We start from the raw sequence: 16,298 nt of genomic DNA, 5'->3' as shown, positions 1-16,298 counted from the left end.
ACCTCAGGGTGTGAGAAGACACTTATCAGAGAGATATTATACAGGGGCTCATACCAAATACACAGTCTACTACACAATTTTAAATGCATTAAGAACAAAAAAAAGTATTGGCTAACCTGCTTTTGTGTGGCTACAATAATTCCAATAATAATAATTCTAATCTGAAGTATCTCTGTTTAGACTTGTTGCTGATCTGCCTTGCTTTACTATGTATGAAGTAGGTACAGGATTGGATGTAAAGTAGTGAGTCTTGAATAAAAGATCCGATAGCAAAATAAACAAATTTTGCTCCTTTATATGCAATAAAATCAGCATCTCTGAATTATTCAGACAATCATAGTGTTTTGAACAGCTGTGTCTCATAGCCACTTATTGTGTATATGATACAATGTTATAGAAACTTTGCTCATTAACCCCAGGGTGCAAGAAGTCCTGCTTCCCCAAAATTAAATTCAGTATTGGAAACTGGCAGGTGCCGTCCTAGGGAGCTAACTGATTTGAATGAAGTTTGCACAGCTGTACCTATCAATTCAGAGCTGAACCATATGCAAGAAAAAAAAAAACAGACATACAGTTCAGTAAGTAATAATGATCTCAAAGAAGTTCCATTTCAGAAATGGCCAAAGATAACTGAAGGCCAGGGTATCTAAAGGGTTATCCAAAATAGCGCTGATCATCAAGAAAGATCTGTCTTTCTAAAGAGGATTGTGGTGAGTTTTATGATATGGCTAAATTAAAAAGTAGAATCTTGGTACAGTACTGGATTAGCAACACAAACTCATTGTGCTTGGCCAGATTAGTCTCAGGTTTATGTCAATGACAATAATTCTGCTCACTGATTTTAGCACAGTGGCTAGTTTTATTATAATTACTTTGCTTTGAAAGGACATTTGTGAAAATCATGAGAAGGAGGATCACGCAAATGGAGTTCTCCACAGTCTGGTCCTAAAATTCAACTTCCTTGTTCTTACAGGGAAGCCATTAAGGTCTAATCGTTTTTAATGCATCATAAATAATCTTCACACTTGGTGTTAAGTTAATTAATATAATCAGTAAAGCTAAATGCATCAAAAATGAAGCTTATTTTGCAAACATGCAAAATGTTCTGCCTCATTGCCTCGCTATCAAAATTAAATGTCATTTTGCTAACAACTCTTTCCTAGTTTTCATTTCAATTCTTTTTGATAACAAATCCTACATTTAAGGGAAAAAAAGAACAAAAAAAGGTTCCTTCTAAACAAAGATATCCTTGTGTGATGGATTATAGGAAAATAGTCATGTGGCCACAAATAAGGCACTTACGACCCAACACTGCAAATACGCATGTCCAGTCTTGCCAACACGCATGAGGTTAAGTTACTTAGAGCTATATGTGAAACAGAAAAAAGGCCTTGGATATTGTATATTGACCTAAGTTATCTTGACACAAATTGCTTTTATGGAAAATGAAAGCAACGTTCTAAATAGTCTGCTCGTATATTTCCATTAACATGAGCGTCAAATAAAGTAAATGCTCAGAAGGACAAAACTCTTATTACTAACTTGTAAACAAATACATGCCAGGTTAGAAAGAAATAAGTGCATGGTTATTCTTGTGTTCATGTTATCGAATCCCTATTTCTCAGTTCATAAAAAGTCAAATAATATTTACAAAAAAGGTACAGAAGAATAATTTTAGATATTTTACTGCCTTCTGTGCCCTCATAAGGAAAGATTGAAGTTCCATCAGGAACTCCCTAGTACATCGACTACCGGTGTCTATGGCAGTGATATGCTGTCCCTGGATGTTCTCCAGTGATGTATCCCATTAGTGTCACACATATTTGGGTTTGGTTCTGGTTTCCAGTGGCTCCTCAATGAGAGGGAGGTGAAAAAGGCATCCTCTGATATGACTTGCAGAGAACATTGAATGATGTCACCTTTGGATTTCTTGTAGGTGGGCTGTTTCTGAAGGCCCTCTGTCTTTTGGTTTCAGCCACCACGGACCATAGGTTAATGCAACCCAAAGGCTACATCATTCAATGTAAGTCATATCAGATTAGAAACATGTATGTGACATTTCATGTCCTGCTGAAATAATAAAGTAAGGAGATGTACCTTATAATTCAGGTCTTCGTCTCTCCATAAATTGCTTTAAAGGATTCTTTTTGTATGTGAAGTTAAAGTAATTAGATTAGAAAACTTCCATAACCTTGGTCTTCCTTGCTCAGGCGCATGTATCAGTGAAGTTAAATGGGAACTTGAGGTTGAAATCAATGAGATAAGCAGGAAAAAAATTACTAAGTTCCATTGATTAGTAAGTATGTTCCCACCTTACGTTCAGTGTCTGTTCCTGATGAGAGTGGTGCTTAATTTTTAACATAAAGGCCAATCTTTCAAACTCTTCTGTGCAAATAGTTCTTATACGCACAAGCGGTTGGCCTCTTAGTTCAAGTCACTGCATATACAGGCAGAAGTATTTATTACAATAGAAGATATACATTGTGGAGTGTTCTGGGTTTTTTTTCTTTCCCTGTTTGTGAATTGTCTGTGTATACACCACAATTCTGATCTATTTATTCATTAATTATACCTCAAGTAGCTTTTCAATCCTATTTGAGCCTTGAATTTTCTACAAACATTCCATGATTGGCACCCAATATTCAAATCTCAGAATCTGAGCTGCCTGACTTGTAATTATCTCATGTTTGTTTCTTTTCTCGTTCGATGACCAAACTTCCATAAACTACTTCAATTTCCACATAATGGAAAGTTTCTTTCATTTCTTTATATTAGTGCTTTTGCTATTACATCTAAGCATCTTCCAAACACAGGCAATAGCAACAGTGAAATCCCTAGTGAACTTTGTGAAGTCTCTGTCACTTCTATTTTTTAGGACAAAAGTTCTGCTTGGCTTAGGGTTTTTTTAAAGTGTTCAGAAATTTACTTTTATCTACTAATAGATATAGAAAATGGGAAAAGGCTGCCTAGGAAGGAGTACTGTGAAAAAGAATCCAGGGTTCATAGTGGACCACTAACTAAATAGGAGTCAACAGTGTAATATTGTTTCAAACAAACAAACAAAACAAACAAACAAACAGCATTGTAGGACACATTAGCAGGAGCGTTGTGAACAAGACCTGAGAAGCAAATCTTCTGTTCTACTCTGCACTAATTAGGCCTCAGCTGGAGTATTGTATGCAGTTCTGGGCACCACATTTTAGGAAAGACATGGACAATCTACAAGTACAATGGCTGAGGCTCTCCGTGATTTTGGAGCCCTGCATAAAGAAGCAAAATCTTCGTTATCTAATCAGAAAACACTCAATTGAACTAAACCAAACCCATAACACATCCAGGGAATCAAGCGTTTTTTAAATTAAAATTGCTTGGCCATTAGCTGCCAGTACTACAGCAGCTCATACTAACAGCACGTAAACGCAAACAGCAGGCAGTAGACAGTACATCACATCTCTGAAGAAGCAGAGCTGTTTCTAGTAGCCTTCTCATTATTAGGTTTTTATCCTAAAGTTGCTTTCTTCACACCAGAAACAATTTGCTCCAGACAGGTTTTAAATCAGTGGCTTCCTAACCGTGCTCATTTGCGTCTAAATGAGTATGTGATTTTAAAGACAGGCCATTCACTGTAAAGGAGTTAAAAGAGATTAAATGTAGCTCAAGTGCTTGAGTGTGAAGACACTCAGTGAGAGTAGGTCAGTGTGCTCAATAGATCGGCTGACACTTTTTTCCCCTCCCATATCCAATATGCTTACATCCATTGGCTCACAGTCCAAGGCAGAGCCCTCCACAACACCGAAGTCTTGATTTCCTCTTGTGGGTCTGGTCTACAGTAGATCAGGGCAGGTCAGCTTAAGGTACATCATCTAGCTATGCAAAATGCATAGTTGGATTCAGCTTACCTTAAACCAAGCTGTTGAAGCATCTATGCTGCTGGAGGCCGACGGGAACACATACTCCCTTCAAATTCCCTTACTCTTCACAGAATGAAGAGTACAGGATGCTGGTGGGGGCGGCTGCCCTCAGCATTTGATTTGGAGGGTGTACACTAGACCCACTAAATCGAATGCTACAAGATCAACCTCCAGAGAGTCGATCTTCTCCGTAGTGTAGACATGCCCGTATAGAGGGACGGAAGCATGGATACACCTGCTATTCTGGAAGTCCTTGCATCTTCTTTCTAGTGAGGAAGTGGGCTCTTCCTACAGAAGAGAACATTATGGATGGGCTTGGGGGGTAGGCTGCTGGGTTTGAACTTGGGAAACGTCTACTGGAACCATTAGGGTAGACTAGATGGGGCTGCAGAATCAATACATCCTCTGGCTGATAGTGCCTGCCACTCCATTCTAAAACCCACAACTGTGCTCCTTATGAATGGGCAGTGGGGCAATCTTTCCAGATACACTGCAGGAAAGACCAGTAGGGAAGAAGGGAGAATGTATTAGTTCAGCCTTGACAAAGCTATTAAAAGGCTGAAAGGGGAAGACATATTCAGTTATCAACCCTGCCAGAAGTTGCTGTGGTCTCTCAACATCAGCACAACTCCAGTAAGCAAAGTGACTATAACAACAGTTCACCCTGTCACTCTCCTTTCTGCACTGGTGTATTCATAGTGAGGCTGGAGACTACTTCTTTGGTGGAAAAAGATGCAGTGCTAATTACCTGCACTGAGGGACCGCGAGGCAACAGGCTGGAAAAAAAGGACTTGTGCTGCAGCATTGCGCTTGTTCTTTCACGAGGGTGTGGTTTAATCCTGCCAATGCTTCAGAACAGGTGCACAAAGGCTGAATCCTGACACATTAGACGAGTTTCAGGAATTTTACTCTTGATTACTGTAGAGCACCTCAAGCTTCTACAGCAAACCTGAAAAAAGTGATGCTACTTTAAATTCCAGATTCACAGAGGACAAAGCACTTGTTGACTTCTATGAGAGCAGGTTCTGGGCCAGATCTACGAAACATTTCAAAAGGAACCTTGGCTTCAAAACAAGAATCAGACTAGACAAAAAGTATTTGAGTCACGGCATTGCTAGTCAATCTTGCTGGTTGTCAGATCTGCAGTGTAATGACATGTCAATTTGATTTCTTTTGTGCATGAGCTCAGAGCTATCCTTGGGCCTAAATTCTTCTGTACTTTAGTTTTTCTTTTGTTCTGATGGCACTTCTCCCAACATTACTTGACAATGAGTGATGTTCCAAAACCCTGATCTTTCACACCCTGTTGGTGACCTATAACTTTTCATGCATAACCTTTGGCCTGGGTCCTGACAGTTTGATTTATTGTCCAGTGTTATGATTTATGAGTATCTTCTCAGAATAATTAACGGACAACAGGTGGCGGCATAATAATTTTGATTACCCAGTGGTTCATGAAGCCACTTCAAAGGTGACTTCATTTACTGAATAGGAAAAGGACAACAATTAGAAATTAAACAAAGCAATTCTTTTATGCCTTCATTTTTCACCTCTTTGTCTGTCAACACAGAAGACTTTATTTAGACTCACTGCCTCTCATCTTGAACACCAGGAACTTGAATTCTCTGCAGAAGACAACACTTCCCAGCTCCTGGTTTTGGTAGAACTATTTTGCTGTTGAAAAGAGTCTTGATTAATTGCATGTTGTCAGTTTCCCAAAACCTGAGGAGCTTTTTCAAATCTAGTTTTTGGAATGTTATCATCCCCAGCTGCAAAATTTATTCCAAGATGCACATTTTTTGATAGTTAATCTTTTTGTTCAGGGAACCATTGAGTCACTGAAAGCCCCATCCTACAAGGTGCTAAGTGGGAACTGAGGGTGATTAAGTAAGGATGCTCAAAACCTTATGGGATTGAACCCTAAGGGCTTGATGCTGTGGTGGTCAATCTTCAGGTGTTTGATTTATCAGGTCTGATAAAGACCTGCTAAATTGATCACTGACAATGCCCCAGTTGACCATGCTGTCATGAGGAGTGAGAGAAGCCAAAGGGAATATTTCTTCCATCGACCTCCTGCTGTAGAGATGGCACAGAAACTCGGCTTAAGGTACATCAATTTCAGCTACATTATTTTCATAGCTGGCATTGCGTACATTAAGCTAACCTTCTGGTTTTAGCATAGACCTGCCCTCACTTATTCAATTGACCCATTCAGCTCAGGCAATTCAATGACATTGTCCTCCATGAACCCGAATCCACAACCTTTGTTCACAAATGAATGGCACTCACCTGAGTAGCTGTATTGAAGTCAACCAGGCTACTTCGGTAGATGCTACTCAGCATGAGAAAAAGCTGCGGAACTTGGATTCATGATTGTAGTCACGATGACAAGTTTACACAACACCAAAATCCAAGCATTACTAGGGGGGATATAATAATGGTTGCTTATCATTCATTTGCTTTATAAAATTCATCTAGAGAGGTAGGATATTGTTTGCATATTTTCTTCAGTTCTCCACCAAGACTACTAACAAAGTTTAGAAGCCTTTCTTCCCTGCAAGCTGATGGTGGCCCCAAATCCTATGGTAATTTTGACAGTCTCTTTATAACTGATCACTAAGGGTGTGTCTAGACTACATGCCTCCTTCGACGGAGGCATGTAGATTAGCCAGATCGGAAGAGGGAAATGAAGCCTGGCTTCACGAGGCTTACCTGTGCCGATAAAGAAAGGCTTCTTTGTCGGCGCATCGCGTCCAGACTGCCCCGATCTGCCGACAAACAGCTGATCGGCAGATCGGGGCAGCCATTTAAATTTAAATGAAGCCGCGATTATTTTAATCACGGCTTCATTTCCCTCTTCCGATCTGGCTAATCTACATGCCTCCGTCGAAGGAGGCATGTAGTCTAGACACACCCTAAGTTCCACAACATAAAGACACAAATTTGCTCACCAGGTTCTGACAATACATTTTATTCTCTCTACACATACTTATTTTAGAAGGCCCATCGTTTCCCCCCATTTAATTCAGTTTATTGTTTTCCATGTTATTTTCGATAACACTGTGAGTTGCTATGGAGATGAGGATGATGCGTTCCTTACGGGTGCTGGGTTTCAAGGCCTGATTTTCAGAGCTACTGAGCAACCACAAAACCCACTGACATCACGGGAAAGGCAAAGGCTCAACACCTCTGAAAAATCAAGCCAAGTGTTTGTAGAAGAACAGCGGTCGGTTTTAAGGATAAACCTGTGATTGCAAAATAAAATAAATAATTTAATACACTCTATCCATTCAATCATTGTTAGACAGGCTTTAAAAATATATTAATATTGAATAAGTTGGTTAATGGTGCTATTTCTCAATGTTTACAGCAGAGGTGGGCAACAATTTTTGATGGGGGTCACCCCAGATTTTTGGGAAAAGGTCAAGGGCCACACTTTTCAATGGAGAGAGTGCGGGGTCTAGGATGGAGGTTGGGTGCAGAAGAGAGCTCAGGGTAGGGGACTGAGGTGCAAGAGAGGGTGTAGGGTCTGAGAGGGAGTTTGAGCAAAGAAGGGGGTTAACAACGCATAAAGCTTCCTCCTCTCCCCACCATACAGAGGCAGAATGGAGCAGCCAGCCATTTTGAGGTCTGTGGCTGATCCCTGCCTGTAAATCCAGTGCGATGGGCCAGGGGCCACATTGAAAGGCTTGCTGGGTTGGATCTGGTCGCTGGTCCAGATCTTGTTCACCCCGGGTTTACAGAAAGATAAAAAGGATTCAGCTGGGGTAATACAGTGTAACTCCACTGTTAGTGTAACTATGCCAATTTGCACAAGAATCTGGCCCCAAGAGCTCTTCCCCTTCATTTCAGTCTAAATATAAATCTAAATTTTAATAATTGTTTGCAGTTCATAGCTGGGTGGGTTCCAGGATATTAGAAAGACAAGGTGGGTGAAGTAATATCGTCTGTTGGTCCGTGTCTCTCTAAATATTAATGGCATTTAGCTACACTCCCCTCTCTGTATCATAATTCCTCTTCACCCCAAAGAAAGCACATGAGAAATGGATTTTTGTATAGTGCTACAATAGCGATATTGCAGGCTTATCATTTTTAATTGACTTCTTGACTTATAAAAATATTCCTACAATCCTGCTTTACATTGCAGTTTAATAACAGCTTAACACACATCTATGAAATATTCATTCCTGTTACATTCAAATTTTAAAATATCTGATGAAGAGCATGGTTAATAGATAAAGCAGAATCCCTAGAATATTAAAATCACTCCAGCTTTCTGCAAGGCTCCTCAGTAGGAAGCAAAGAAATTACTACTCTTAAGATCAGACTTACTTTATTTTTTCCCTCTAGAAGTCATAAAGACACCCCAGCAACAAAACACTATTACAATAAAGCCAATTTTGTCCTATAGTAGTTTGATCAAACCTTTAATACCACATTAGCTGCTTAATATATAGTAGATGTAGAGATGGAAAACCACTATCCTCCAGGCTCACTACTCAGTAAAGACAAAAGAATAATTTGCAGCAACTCATTTATTAGATTAAAGGTCATCTCTTTCAGCTCAAGAAATAGTCAACTGCTGATCTGAATTTCCACAAGTGTGATTGATAAATAAAAATAAAATAAAATAAAATACATAAATAATAAACAAATAATTTGTGGTAAATAATTAATGTGAAATTCAAGCTTAATGGTGAATGATCAGCTAAATCACATGATGGTGTTTTTCCTCCTTGATTGGATGATTCACATGTACTTCTGGTACAAATTTTAAATAGAATGCCTGTGAATATGCACAACTGCATCTACAATTTGGGTATATTTGCACAAATATTTGTGCCACTCATACTCAATTATTCAAACACTGGCATGTGTTTAACCAAAGCAAATTAATTTCAACACCTGAATAAACTACTTGTAAAAATTTTGTTTGGTTGGTTTTGGCAGGGCAGGTTGTGTGTGTGCAATATTTATCCAGATATAATTCTGTTTTATGCTAACATTTTCTCTTTTTATTTTATATTTTATTCTACAAGTAGTTCACAAAGAAAACTATTTTTAAATAAAAGCTTTAAGTAACAAGGAAACTGTACAATTGTACACACAAATTAAGGGACACAAATTTTGCATTCTTCCTTTCTTGGAGCCCTAGTGACCTCTTCGGTTTAATTTTCATATGGGAAACTAGTTTACCTTTAAAATCTTAGATGCTCTTGAATCATGACGTGATGTTAGTACTTTGTTACCCATCAATTTTTAAATTAATTATCTGGAAGCAAGCAGCGGTTAATTTTTGGCCATAGACTTTTTGATTAAAAGCTGTGACCCTTTTTGCCTTTTTGGCATACTCTATACAACACTGGTGACCCCTGACACCTGATTCAACTAAAAGTAACTCCCAGATAGATCTTTCATATTCAGCAATCTCTTTGTTACGCTGGGATGCTTATCCACTTCTTTTCCTTAAAATCAACTTTGTTCTTCTTCTCTCCTCCCACCCTTTTTATACCCTTATTCCCCATACTTATTTTCTAGCACCATTTCTAGCCTTCCATTTGTCTCTCTCCTTCGGTTTTTAAACTTTACACTATACCATCGTCCCATATGTTTGTGCTGCATGCAAGGAGGTTTCTTTAGAAAACGCTGATGCTAATTATAAATTTAATTTGCATTTTAATTAGAACGGTAGCAAATTAAAAGCGTGGCAGCTGGAGAATTTTGAACGCTTTGCAGAGATTTGGTGTCAGTATCTCCCTGCCTCTGACTTCGCCGTCTTTTCATTTTTTCCCCTCACTATCTTTCATTCACACAAACATATTGGCAATTTTTCTCCTCTCTTGTTTCTTTTTTGTCTAATTTTTATTTCTCCATCCCCCCGCCCCCCTCAGGATCAAATTATAAATTATTTCTTTTTTGTCCTGATAAACAGTATACTCTTGTCTTGTGCCAGTACACCATGTACTGGAGTGATAGTGCCGCTTTTAAGTGAGCTTTTGTGAGGCCCTGTTAGTACTGCCCTATTTTGCTATTTATATCTGCCATTTATTTACAGGTAAGAATCTAGTCTATTTCCCCTTGACTAATTTCAAATTCCAGGCGCTAAGGCTTCTGTAGCCTCGACCAGCGCATTTTTTAAAAAATGCTGTACATTTGCAGTACTCAGACTCTTAATGAAAGCCACTCAGAATGCATTGGGGATTTCACAACTTTATTCTTCGCAAATGCAGCATTCAATATTGTGCTTTTGGACAAAAGGCTGAAGTAATCTGTCAGTCTTTTGGCCTACTGAATGGTATATATTCTGGCCCTACTGTCTCTCCGTATTTTCTTTCATTCATGATGTGAGCATGTCTGGTTTTAGCACTCACGTGAGCTCATTTAGTCAGTCCTGTCGTTTTCCCTATGTTGTATCTCCATGGTCATTTTCATTCCTTCTGTTCGCTTCCCCCACAGTGTCCTTGCTCAATAATATTCATTAATTGATTGACAGCTCTGATAGACCCAACTAACCTCTATCTCACTCTCATGTCAGTTTTTAAATAAGTACTTGTACGTCCAATGACCTTGTCGCCTCATCAGATATCAGAAAATGAGCATGCAGATATGGAAGAACCTGATTAGCAAAATAAGGAAGATCTTACTTCTGGCATAAGTCCATAACAAGCACTAACAACTAAGTTTACAAATTATGCATTTTAAACAAAAGAGACCTACAAATGAGGAATAAACAGACCTTAGCCAGTTCCATGAGCATTGTCGCTATTGAAAGCTTAATACAGAGCTCTCATAACACGATGGGTTTCCTGGAAAAAAAAAATCTGGAAAAGAGCCAACATTACTCAATGTGGTTCTGTTTGCTAGAATTTTAGAAGGTAGCCTTTTATTTTACTGTTTTTAATTGCATTTTAAATTGTTTGCACAATGTTGTAAAGCACCAAAAAACGCATACACAGGAGGAGAGGGCGATTTAGAAATAAAATTATAGTTAAGATTACCTAGCAAAGATTCTGCACAGTAAAGACTTTTTCCTCCCAGAAAACTCTTGCAAAGCTTTGGGCTTTATTGTTTTATATTTATATTACAGTAATATATATAGACTCCAGGTTGTTATGCTGCTATGTTCAGTGTTGTACATACTAAATATCAGACCCTGCATTAAAGAACTTAGAATGTAAATAGACAGTACAGACAGGAGGAAATATATTAGCTTCATTTTACAGATTGGGAACTGAGGCTCAGTGACTGGTACAAGGTCATGCAGGAAGTCTGTGGCAGAAGCAGGAAGTCTGTGGCAGAACCAAGAAGTAAAGACAGATCTGCAGAGTCCAATCTCTTGCCCTCTTCTTCTGTGTGTCAGTTTCTCATCATCTGAATTTAGCAATGGTAGGAATCAGTTTGGTGAAACCAGTGCTTTGTTTGGCCTTCATTTGAGTGGCAATGTTTTTGATCAGATGACTGTAATAATGTTAGGACAGATTACACTTGTTAAACAGGCTAGATTAACACAGCTGTTTATTATATCATAAAATACTTTATAAAGACAAAGCGCAAAGTAGATTATATTTCTTGGGAACTATTTAAGAGCAGTGAGTAGGAATCTGTTAGGATCAGGTGAGGATGTCACAGAGTCTCCTCCAGTTGCAGGGCTGGGAAGAGAGAGGACTGGGGCTGGACTTGGTCTTTGATCTTGGTTCTGGATTCATTGTTCATGTTGAGTGAAATTCACCATTGATACGATTGGCCCTTAGAAGACCTGCAATGCAGTGATACCCCCCATCATCTTCCAAGCATGGACAACTGCAGATCATTCACACAGACATTTCTATGTGCACCACATAAAAATGCTTAATTAGGGCTTGGTTGCTACTTTGGGTGAAGAAATATGACCCATTCCTAGTAATGATATAGACACAAGGTTAAATGAGTCCATCGTCATGTTTATACTTATACCATGGAACTATATCTAATTGCTGCTGCAATTATTCCCTTTTTTTCATGACAATGTACCTTGTTTTTTAAAACCAACCTTGGAATTTGGGGTGGTTCATACTCAGGTTTTATTACATTCGTATTACTGAAAGCCAGGGACACAATTTTATATAAAATTCTGGTGTTGGCCCATCACTGATATAAGCATGAAAATCAAGATGAGGAAAGGACAAATCAACCAAAAAAATAAAAGAAATAATAAAAAAACCCCACTGAATCATCTGTAGCACAACAAACTTTAAAATGAGACCTCGTGTTTTGGAGCAAAGGTCAAGTTTCTTTCAAGAAATGCAGTACTCTCATACGTGGACTTTATTGTACAAAAAATCACATCTCTAATTTATAATTCTCACTGATACAAGAATCAGCTTCTGAGGTTTTCAGTACCAGATGAGGAAACTAGAGGCCTGCAGAACTTTCTTCTCATGAGTAATGCTTACTCAGGTAAGTAGTCCTGTTAATTTCAAAGCCTTATTCATAAGCAACCATTATTCATTGACTTCAATGGGACCTATCACAGGGGTATGGATTACTCACATGAGTAAAGCTTTGCAGGATCTAAATAAGCTAAATTGCCTTCAAGAGCTAATTTTTGAAAATGAAAGATACCATTATGCAAAATGTTGATGCCTGGGTCCCATAATTAATCTGCTATTTTAATCACATGATTGCATAGTAAAGTTCTAATTTCTATGTCACCATGAAATTCCCCAGATTCATTTCTCCTTTCCTGCCTCCAATAACCTTCTAAATATTTTGAAAAGCCCTGGTCAACTGAATCTCTTGCAATAACTTTTTATTGTGAAATTGACCATGGAGTGTACAGCATTTCCCAAATTATAAATCTTTCACCTTGGCACTCTGGAAAGGCTTGGGTGTTATTGCATGTAAGTTTTTGCAGCTGTACAAAATACTTTCATTAACCCAAGAATAGATTATTTGGAGTGCTAATTAATTGATTCTTCAAAATGCCAATTGACATACTCCCAGGGAAAACCTGATCTAAGCAACTATGTTAATCAAGCTATTGTACTTACGGTTCTGTCTGAATATCAGACCATCTGAAATGAGGAGAACTTTGCCATTACTATCCTGGACCTCTTGTGGGCAGCTAATTAATATGAGTAGAATATGACAGTTGCACTTGTACATTCACTGTACTGCCTGACAATAACTCTATAAAATTACATTTCAGCTAAAGAATGGAAACAGTGTTAAATACCATTATTTGCCTTCCTTTGATGTCTGAGAGTCATTATGAAAGCAATTACAGCAGTTTCTCTGTCTGTATGTCTACAGGGTATTTATCTGTATCTGTCTGAGTCCTTTGCCAGGTGGAAAATATATGGCATATTAAAGACAAGGGAATTCAGCCTCAATTATCAGGCAATGAACAGAGGAAGAAACAAAATCAGAGTTTTGCAGATGATCCTGGCAGAAAACAGTAATTTAATATTAAAGCCAGGCAAGCTGGGGAAAACTTGCCTAGTGCAGGAGGTTTTTTTATTTTAATATTATTTGTTCCTCCCCCTCATAAACTCCCATTGCCTTAGTTTGTTTTGCCGTCACATTTTCCAGTTCCTCTGTTCATTTTGAATAAGCTCACATTTGTGAGTCGAGGGAACTTGGAGAATTTTTTTAAACCCATTTTGCTTCTTAATTATGCTGCAACTATTCTTCTGTCTAACCGCGCCCATAGAAACAATAGTTTTACAGGGTATGTTGATGGGTAGGTTGAGTCAGTGCATATGAGCTTCTGCGAGGTCAGGGGTTGGAAAAAACCTCTGAGGGGGCTGAATCTGGCCTGTCTAGGACTTTGATCCGGCCTGCGAGGTAGTTCCAGGCCCTGCCCCCTAGTGCGTTGATTGGGAGCCAGAGATACGTGAGCCCTTTCAACTGCTTCTATTTAAAGGGCTCACGTCTTCCCCCCACCTTGCTTAGCAGCCCCAGAGAAGGCGCAAGGCCTTTTAATAGAAGCAGTTGAAAGGGCTCACATGTCATTTCTGGCTCCCTAGCAGTGCCCTAGCGGCACCAGGGCTATGAGCCCTTTTAACTGCTTCAATTTAAAGGTCTTGTGCCTTCCCCATACCTGTCTGGGCAATGTGTTGCTTGGCAGCCACAGGGAATGCAAGAGCCCTTTAAACAGAAACGGATAAAAGTGCTCTCAGCTCCTAGTGCCTCTAGCACATTGCCTGGGAGCTGGAGATGCATGAGCCCTTTCAACTGCTTCTATTTAAAGGGCTCACACCTGTTAAGTGGCTGCATTGCCTGACAGCCACCCGGCAGGTGCAAGCCCTTTAAAGAGAAGCAATTGAAACAGCCCGCAGCTCTCGGTTCCACTGGCCCATTGCCTGGGAACTCCCTGGGAGTCACGAGCCCTTTCAACTGCTTCTGTTCAAGGGCTTGTACCTGCCGGGTGGCTGCCAGGCAACAGGTTAGCAGCAGGGCCAGGAGCTGCGAGCCCTGTTATGTGACTTCTAAGCCTCTACCCCAGACAACTCTGGGAGGAGGCTAGCCCCAGCACTCTCCCACCTGCTCCAAAATCCCTTCCATTGGCCAGAAGTCAGTGGAGAGGGACACGAGGCCAAGCAAAGCTCATGGTAGGGTATCTCTCAATTCTACCTCTTCCTTCCGAGGCCCCGCCCCTTCTGCTCAAGGCTCCACTCCTTCCACGTCAGCCTGCAGCCACTTCTGAAATTTGTGAAAAAAGTATAGTTCACCCCTGTGTTAGGTGATTAGGGAGCTCTGGATGTTTCAGGGGATGTGGGGTAACTCACAGGATTGAACCCTCATAACAGTACATACCACAAAGTATGTCTGCCCCTATGGCAGTCTGTGGAGTCCAAACACCACATGCCCAGCAAGCACTGGTATAAATGCCAGTGCTGACACTGAGGTTCAGTTTAAGTGAGTAGAGTGCACTATATGACTGAACCCTCCAGTATGTATCTTGCATGGACTCTCTATATGTTCAAGCAGTGTCTCCCACATCTACGCTGCTCTTTTTAACGTTGCCCTGTGTAGCCAGACAGGAACCCCCCTGTAACATCCATTTTTGCTTGCCTGAAGCATACAGGGCACACAGAGCAGTGAAAGCCTTGAACAGAAGGCCCGGATATGCAGGCTGCTGTGACCCTGGATGGTTGTAAACAGAGATACGCCAATTGCTGACCAAGAGGCTCCAAGGAGTGCCCTTGACTGAAACCCATATTGATACGAACACACACTGTCCGGGGGGAGGAATCTCCTGCCCAGTAAAAAAAAATGTCCAGTACTCACAATTTAGTTATCTCTCTTGCAAGTGTAAATTAAGTAGAAACTCCCTTGTAAGAACTGGCATCATAAAGACAGACCAACACAATTTGGCATCTTAGATAAGAAAGAGGATACGGGCCCCTATGGGTATAAAGATGGGTCCAGCAGCACATTTACTCTGAGTGTCAATCTACCATCTATCTGCTGGTCAGGTTAGGTGATTGGCTTCCCGAGGTTCCACGGGGACGCCCACCTTGTATTCGTCTTTCCTAGGAATCGAGGGACCGGCCCTGGCCTGACACGCTGGGACTGAGAGGCACAGAAGGGGGTAAAAATTGTACCTGGATGTGGTCCTTTGTCTTAAGTGTACACGTAGACTTAGAGCTCTTTAAAGATTAAGCTGTCACTTGGTACCATTATTTCTATTTTCTATCTTTATTTTCTTTGTAACTATTTTTAAAATCTATATTTGCTAGCAGTTAAGAAATAGAGCATTAGCCATTGTAACCATATGATTTATAAGCTTCTTTAATAAACCTGTAACTGTTTAAGCTTTAACCTGACTCCTTCAGTTGCTGTAACAGAACCAAGCACAATTTAAAAGAACTTCAGCCAGTCATAAGGGACAGATATAGGAAGAGCTGGGCCATTTGCATCGTGTAGCTTCCAGAGGACAGATCCGTAGGGGCATCTCTCAGTCTTCCCTAGGCTGCCCGCTGTGAAGGGATCCTGTATCCTAGCAGTTAAAATCTGAGATGTAATAAGCTCTTCTTATAAACTATGGGGTATCTGTCAGCCTGTTGGCTGCCCTCCGCGAAGGGACCTGATCCTAGCGGACTAAGACACGGACGTTAAACTCCTCAGGGTGCCCGTCAGTCTCTCCTAGACTGCCCACTGCGACGGGGCCTTGTGTCCCATCAGTTGAAGACTCGGGTGTAACATACATACACACACACACACACACACACACACACACACACACACTGCCCTGACCATCGACTGATACCCTGCCAAAGTGAAAGACTTTGGCAGCAGGGAGGCAGCTGCCAGCTACATATTCTCTGCCAGGGCTGTCCCCTGATGCAGGTAGCTATGCATGGCAGTGACATGGCCTCTCAGAGCAGCATGAAGCTATATGTC

At 40.3% G+C, this 16,298-nt stretch overlaps 1 long non-coding RNA gene across 2 annotated transcripts in view; it reads right to left on the bottom strand.

The window, feature by feature from the left end:
• The window catches only part of LOC142818262 (uncharacterized), a 102,321-nt gene that overhangs the window by 68,570 nt on the left and 17,453 nt on the right, over positions 1 to 16,298 (bottom strand). The window contains exon 3 of one of the 2 annotated variants that reach the window (XR_012895646.2): positions 10,811 to 11,667. The exons of the other annotated variant lie outside the window; for it this stretch is intronic. This is a non-coding gene — a long non-coding RNA (uncharacterized LOC142818262). Of the gene's footprint in view, positions 1 to 10,810; positions 11,668 to 16,298 lie in introns of those variants that run through there. 2 annotated transcript variants of the gene reach the window in all.

This window comes from Pelodiscus sinensis, chromosome 14, assembly GCF_052426305.1.
Source record: "Pelodiscus sinensis isolate ZL-2025 chromosome 14, ASM5242630v1, whole genome shotgun sequence".
In the NCBI taxonomy this organism is placed as follows: Eukaryota; Metazoa; Chordata; order Testudines; family Trionychidae; genus Pelodiscus; species Pelodiscus sinensis.
Note: the sequence above shows the minus strand (reverse complement) of the source record. Positions and strands in the feature narration are given on the sequence as shown.